This window comes from Glossina fuscipes, unplaced genomic scaffold, assembly GCF_014805625.2.
Source record: "Glossina fuscipes isolate IAEA_lab_2018 unplaced genomic scaffold, Yale_Gfus_2 116, whole genome shotgun sequence".
Taxonomy (NCBI): Eukaryota; Metazoa; Arthropoda; class Insecta; order Diptera; family Glossinidae; genus Glossina; species Glossina fuscipes.
The window spans coordinates 2,032,832-2,040,879 of record NW_023998459.1 but is presented as its reverse complement, the minus strand read 5'-3'; the positions used below and the strand labels follow the sequence as shown (position 1 = coordinate 2,040,879).

The window sequence follows — 8,048 nt, the reverse complement described above, 5'->3', positions numbered from 1 at the left end:
TTCTCTCAACCGCCAATATTATTGCAAATACCTTCAGTGCAATACATCCGCTCTGTTTGCTAATCCTAAATACTTTTTTACATTTGCTAACTCAACGAGAAAAATTCCCATAAATCCCTCGCATGTCACTCTTAATGGCTCTGATTTCTCAGGTGATTTTGAAATCTCAAATCTCCCTGCTGAATACTTAAGACGGAACTTTCCGACTGCTAATTCCGATTTATCAGGAAACTATCCATATCCGATAAGTAATTTGTTTTCAATTCCTAATTTGGTTGCTTCTGTGTACTTAATCTTGCGCTGTCGAGTTATGTGGTGTTATCTCAAAGATTTTTAGCCAGCCCTTGAATTCAGGTGTTTTCCCTTTGTGTTGGAAGAGCAGTTTCCGTATTCTTACTCGCAAAAGTGGAAGTAGACAAGTTGTTGAAAACTACAGAGGCATTGCCAAGTCGACTGTCTTGCCTAAACTGTTCGAGCGAATTGTGATTCAGTATTTGGGCTTTGCTATTAAATCGTATATTTCTTTACCTACCTACGGTCACCAATCTGTTAGAGTTTACTTCTCCAGTTTTCAAGGCTTCTTCTAGTGGCTCTCGCACTGATGTCATATACACTCATTTTAGCAAAGCGTGTGATTTGGCTAACCATGAACTACTCTTCTTTAAACTCCAAGCGTCTGGCTTCCTTTCTATTTATTGCAATGGTTAACCTCTTGTCTGCACAATAGATCCTTCAGGGTTTTGTTTAGTTTCATTACCTCTAATTCCCCGTGACTTCTGGCGTACCTCAAGGCAGCCACTTAGGTCCGATTTTATTTAATTTATACATTAATGATCTCCCATCGGTGATTAATTCCAGTCAGATGTTAATGTATGCTGATGATGTGAAACTGTTTTCATCCTTCTCTCTAGAACCGCAGTCACATCAGCTTCAAAGTGACTTGAATAATTTCAATCTAAGTAAATGTAAGAAGCTTTACTTCTCAAGAAGGAAGTCATTTATTACTCAGTATTTTATTGATTCGCACAAGTTTGAAGACGTCGATTCGTTCACAGATTTAGGCGTTCTATTTGACCAGGTTACGTTTTAACTTTCATATTGAGCTCTCGTTAAGCAAAACTAGGTCTGCACTTGATTTTGTAAAGATATGGTCCAAAGTCCTTGCATTACGAAAAGGCTGTGCATGTGTTTGGTTAGACCTATACTCGAGTATACCTTTGTTGTATGTCCTTCCTATCGTTGCTACGTAGATTCAAACGAATCTGTTCAAAAGCAATTCTTGCTGATTGCCCTTAGGAATTTAGGTTTGGACCAGCTTGCCTCTCTGCCTCTCTATGAAAATAGATTGTTTCTACTATCCCCACCGTCACTTGAGAAACGTAGATTTATTCTTGGGGTTTCCTTCTTAATCAAAGTAATAAATGGTAATATTGACTCTCCCGCATTACTTGGTGAGATAAGCTTTAAAGTCCCTAACCGCTTCTCTAGAGACTTTATAGTGATTAAGCTTAGTCAATGTAAATACAATTATGAGGTGTTTAACCAGGTCAGAGTTGTTTGCAGAAACCTAAATCATGTCTATCACTCATTCTAATTATCGTACTCTTTAAAGCAATTTTCCTTTTATTCGCGATTTACCTATGTCGTACTTAAACTAACTTTTCATTTATAGTACCTCGTTCTTTATTTAATTTAATATTGTGTTGTTAACGTGTGGGTTGGCAAGCTTACGCATGTTTGCAATGATTTAGGGGTTCACTTGCAACCTGGATCTGTTCTTGTTGTAGGTGTGCTTCTGTGCTAGCTGCGTACACGTTTTTTTTCCTCTCTCGTATAATTGAATTATACATGAATTATTATTTTTAACTTTTAAATTTATTTTCAAACTTACTTCGTTATTATTATTCTTCTTTTTTTCTTCCTTGTATACTAGTTACAAAAGAAGTAGTATAAAATTTTCTATTAAGGTGCAATGAATTCGACTGTAATTTTCCTTAGTTGAATTTCATGTATTATAAAATAAAATAAGTAAACAAAAAAATAAATACCTAACGTTTATCAGAAAGTCATAAAATCGTTACCCATTTTAGCAAACTCTTTTTCATTTGGTTTCTGCGTGAGGATTCATATCGAGTGAAAGTCTAACGCTGGAAATTAGCTTGTCGGGCAGCTTCCAACAACATTTACATTTCGTGTAGTTTTGTGGTATTTTTTAACGATAGCAGACAAATCATGTTTTTATGTGACGCAATAGGCCCCTTTTGCACCGAATGCCTTGCAGATTACTATCAATATGTTCCTGTTTTAGTTGATGCTGTTTGATGTGTTCCTTGACCCATTCTTTTTTCCTGACCGAAATAAATATTATCGCCCTGTTATAAATATAAACAATTATAGTGTTTAGCAATTCAAATACATCAAAAAAGAAACTAATTTATGTCGACGTACCTTGCCATCGTTTGCATCTGAAAGGCATTACTGAACATGAAAAGCCAAAAATTGGTAAGTAAAACTTTAAAAGAATAACTGGCAAACTGGTCTAATTTAGTTGGTTTTTTATACAATATTAAATTGATGATCTAATTGAATATTACAGTGAGTTACTTATGCCAAAGCTCAAATGAAAATGTCGACGCCATATGCAATCAGCTTGAACACAACAACATCATCCCGTACTTTGTCGAACGCTTTGGCGTTATTTAACACAACGAGCTCTCTCTTGCCAAAGCGGCGAGAAGCTCAGTTCCAATGTTCGGTGAAATAGGACATAAGGTCACCAGTGGACCGATTTTTCTGAAAGCTATATTATCTATTTCTAATTAGGTCACCGGATTTTAGATATACCGTTAGATGGTAGTTCACTACGGCCTCCATAGTCTTGGCTACAGCGGATTTGAGTGCACTTGGACGATAGCTTTAGACGAGTCTAGCACGACTGGCGATTGCGCAATGAGTGGCGAGTTTGTCAGCACAATTTTTGTTACTCTTGCTAAATGTTACTCTTTCGAACGGTCACAGTGGTTGGTTGCTCTATAGTAAGTTGGAATTTGAAGCGAACGTTTCAACCAACACATTACCTTTATCAACCGGGTCAGATATTTATTGGACGTTGTTGAGAAGAAAAGGAATCGATGCATTAGATTGGTTTCCAATTCTTTTCGTGAAATATCAACAGCTCGTGATACTTTTTAAAACGGCAAAACTTTGGCATGCACCAGCTGGTCGTTTGAAGCGAGGCGCAATAACTTGTTACATATATTTCTAAACAACTTGCGGTTAAGACGCGAAGATTTCACTGCTTTCTCTCTGGGCCTGACTGGATCCCGCCAACATTTGTCTTTGGAGTTAATCGAAGTGTTTTAGAATGGATGTATGTTCCCATTGCATGTTTGATCATGTTTTGTATGATTTCTTTATCGGCATTAATGTTATTATTTAGGGAACATAGATTTTAGCTAACATTTCACCCATAGCGTTATGGGTAGATTCAGGATATTTGAATGAATTTATTTATTGATTAATTTCTTTTGCATGAAACAGTACGTGTTACACGGCCCATCCAATAACATAAATGAATAACAATAGATCATTGCAGTAAACGCTACCAAACCTAAAAAGACTGTGAAATATTTACAATGTAGTTATTTTGCCTTGCCTGAAAAATAAGTTCAAAACTTAGTGTTTGTATCCTTACATAAATGTATAGTTTACTTAAAATACTAAACTAATTGGTATCCAAAATAAACTCGTATTAATACTAAGCCGCCGTTCTTTATGCCATAAAATGTAAAATTTGATCTAACAAAAAATTTTTAATGTCCCACCTTAAAGAAGGGAAAATTATATTCCAATAAGTAGTAAATTTGAACAAAAAGCATCAATAGGCTTACAAAATATTAGCAATTGTGTCTAGCTCATCGAAATTGAGGGGTCCATAAGTGGAATTTGCCCTACAGAATGTTTATGATTTTTATGTGTTGTAAGTGGACGTGTAGTGTAATGTGTATACTTACTTCGCCAGCCAGTATCATTCAAATCAAATTAGTTGTAAAACATTTATAACTAAAACAAACAATATGAATAATAAATTGCAAAATAATAAATTAATACTAATTAAGTTATTGCCAAAATAATTTGTTTGATAAACAGTAACATTTAACTCACCCATCTAAAACTCGCCGAATGTACATTCGTGAAAAAAAAACTAAACAGTTATATGACCTTTAAACTACCAATCAATGTGTGCGACGTGACCAATCATTTCGAAGGACTTGAACATGCGTTGCAGTGTATTGAGATTCTTTTTTTTCAAATGCGACAGGAGATACAGAAGACTTTGGGATTTTTCGTTGTTCTTTACGGCTTTGACTCGCTCTGGAAAAAATCACGAAATCTTTCCAATTATTGAGTTTTGCTGTCTCAACAGCTTAAAACGTATCCGTAACGTTTTTAATAAATTAACAATTGTTTTTTTTTCTTTTATTATTAACTCATATGAATTAATTTGAAAGTCTTTTAAGCAAACATTTTCTAATGGCAATTTAAAAGATTCTTATTCAAAAATTGTAAGTGTCAAAATTTTCTTTTTTTCTTCTTTTTTTTTTCTTAAATTTTATTGACTGATCACTACCAACTCAAATCAGACTAACTCGATTCCAAAAAAAAGTATTTAAAAAAAACGATGGCCTACTCATTTTCTTACACTTGTTATCGAGGACTAAAAATTCGTAAATTTATATTTTTAAAACTTTTTTTTTTGTTTGAACCGTCTATAAAAATCTGTACCCGGATTTCTACATTTAGGTCAGGATGGCGGAAGTGTTTTCGATCTATAAACGATGACATCATAATCACTTCCTCGAAAACCCCACTATTTCAGAAGAGTCACCGACTCACAAACCCAACACACAACAAGTCTCTAGTCCTAACCTTTATCTTTACATTTAAGGAATAAGATATTCATCTTTGTTGTTGTATAGATGGGCATTTTTCAATGCTCGTTTTTTATATAATTCTTATTGCTTCTGCTACGGTTGTGTTAAGTACAGCTTTCCGTTGTATTATATATTGCGTTCACCGTTCTCGTAGCTTTTATTATTGGTAATGTATTCGTTGTTGTTGCTGCTGTTATTTTTACTAATTGCAAGGAGCGAAACCATGATGTTACGGTCGTCGTGTATGATAGCCGCTCTTAATACCCTGTAAGTTATCTTACTTATTACTGCAGACACTTTTTTCACTAAGTTCCCCATAAAGTGTTGTTAATTTTATTATCTCGAAAAGTGCCTACGTAAAGTCGTTGATAACACTTTTTAAGAAGTCTACTCCCATCTGATGTTGCTATGATTATTGCTATTGCGTTTTCTTTGTTTTTATTTTCATTTTAGTTATCTACTTTGCGCGGTATTGAGGATTTGATTGAATAAACCACAAAAGCACTAAATAAAGCACAAATGGAATTATTTAAGTTGATCTAAGTCACGTGAGAAAGAAAACACGATCACGCTGCAGCAGGGTTGCCAGAGCTTAGATTGGCTGTTTCCAACATTGTTTTATTTTTTTGATGCTGCTGTTGCTGTTATTTCTGCTAGCGCTGTTATTTCTGTATTCTGTATATATTTTTATAGCTATATTGTGGCTATGCTTGTGATGCTGTATTGTTTACTTTTTACTCCCGTCTTATTGTTGTTGTTGGTTTTCCAACCAGTGTTGATGTTAACACTAAACCTACCGACATTTCATGTATACCTAATCCTACCATGAGCGGTCAAATGACCGCTTCAAAAAAGACATGTATCTTAGTAAAGTAGATAGTAACCAAAATATTTTTCTGATGCTACAATAAAAACTCGTTCCCCGCTTTTCGATGTTGTATGTTTTATTTACATTTATGCATTTTCATCAAATTTTTTACAAATTACAGCATTTTGTATTGAACATTTTCCACATACGTACTTTTTACATTTTACATTTTTTACAATATCTTATTTGACAAGATCTCCGTTCAGAAGAAACAGTATTTGTATTTATTATTGTTTTTGATGAGCATTCTTTGCTTATCTGTTTCACTTTCTGATATTCGGTCCCAAGTTCTTCTGCCAATTGAACTAAAAACTATTGAAGTATCAATACTTTTTTATTGGGTTTAGCTTTATAAACTGTAAGAATAAATTCTTTCGATTTGTATAATATTGTTGAGAAGCCTGTCATACTATCCTTTCCCTGTCTCGCTAATATTGGTAGCTCTCTTTTATTTCTCCAGATAGTTCCAACAAGCGTAGTTCTTTTTGCTAGAAGTTTACTCGCTAGTCACGCGTGTAAAAAAATCGTCAACTGTTATGTTTCTCCCATGGCCCGTATATGGTTCTGCTAATTTCAAAGTTACAAACTCTCCAAGTGGGATTGATGATTCTCTCCCTTCATCTTTTCCCAAATATGGAAAGCCGTTTACTATATATTTACTACTTACATCGGAAGCTAACCAGAATTTTATGCCGAATTTGTCCGGTTTGTTGGGCATGTATTGAGTAAATCTACAACGTGGTTTTGTAGCAAACAATTGTTCATCTATAGCACAGAAGAATAAGTAGCAAGTTGTCTAAGTAATTTACCCGAGAGGAACAAGAGTTCATGTAAATACGTCGGACGTGATGGAGTCGAAAAAACAATTGGAAGTTTTGTTATGAAGATAATAGCCTAACTATTTCAATAAGTATAAAGGAACCCCTAACTCCTGGAGTTTAAAGATCGGCAATTTATGGCTTAACAACTTAGGCAAAACACTTAACTTGGCACTGCTTCTGTATAAAGAATTAGAAAGCTACTCTTCCACCATAAAGAAAAAATTCCTATTTTCAAAGAAAAGTTAAATATCTTTGTGATAACGACACAAAGTTTGTCAGAGTTTGATATCAGTACACATGATGGAATACCATGAGGACCTGGTAACTTACTACACTTGACCTTAAACGTTTTAATCGCTTTCCGAAATAGCCGATTTCGGCATGGATACAGAGTTTATGACTTAATATGGAGAATTATATAAAGCATCAGCGTCAGCAACAAAAAACTACTGTCGGATATGTTCGACAGAAAGATTCTCTGTTTCTATATCTACAAAGGAGTGAAACATCAATATGGGGATTCAGGTATGGAGATTCTTCTTTTGGAGTTGACGCATCTGTAAAATTATTCAGCATTAGCAAAATGTGAAGATTTTATCATTTGAAGATATCTGCGATAATATTCGTGATTGATGAAATTAAATCTGTGCTTTCAAGTAAAGTAGGCCAAATAGCCATGCACACGAGCCACTTTTCATATAATTTTTGAAAAGTTGGTTTTACCTTCTTTTATATCTACCACTGTAAGATGGGGGTGTACTCATTTTGTTTTTTTTCCAAAATATATGCAGCACCCAAAATGAAGCTCCTATAAAGCATATACATTCTTGATCAGCGACAAATTCTGAGTTGATTTAGCCATGTCACGTAGACTCTGTCATTCGTTATGATAATTCGGACAGACAAAGAAAACATTTTGAGCGTTTTCGATGCAACAATCACAGTATGGGCTCTGCTCTGTTTTAAACCTTATGTAGATATGATCTAAAACCATGACCATTAATTACCTGTGTCAAATATAAGTCCGCCTCACCATGTGGCCTATTCACCCAGGGCCGCAGATCTGCTATGAGCCGATGTGCCCATCTCACCTTACTCGTTCTGTTCCAGGGCTCCTGACAGTCTTCCACCAGTCGTTGGGTTGCTCGCTGCTTAGCTGCTTCAGCCGAAGATTTGTGAAATTCAGCCCTATATATACCTTCTTTAGTTAGCTAGTCGATTGGTATCTCGCCAACGATAACCAAAGCCGTATCTTACGACACGGTCCGATATGCGGCGCACACCCTTAGAGCGCAGAGCCTGTACGCTGATTGGATGTCTCTCGTGTATCACGGTATATCCAGAGCTTTTTTTTACACATTATTGTCGCAGTTACCACTTCTGCGATCAGCTTTTCACGGTCTTGCCTAGGGCCCCGCAAGTTTG

General features: G+C 35.3%; 1 long non-coding RNA gene across 1 annotated transcript; it reads right to left on the bottom strand.

The window, feature by feature from the left end:
• Positions 1–2,023: 2,023 nt before the first annotated feature.
• Positions 2,024–4,505, bottom strand: LOC119640226. The gene is made up of 3 exons (XR_005247619.1): positions 4,165–4,505; positions 2,449–4,062; positions 2,024–2,372 (listed from the first exon to the last, which is right to left on the bottom strand). It is a non-coding gene; the product is annotated as an uncharacterized LOC119640226 (long non-coding RNA).
• Positions 4,506–8,048: the final 3,543 nt, after the last annotated feature.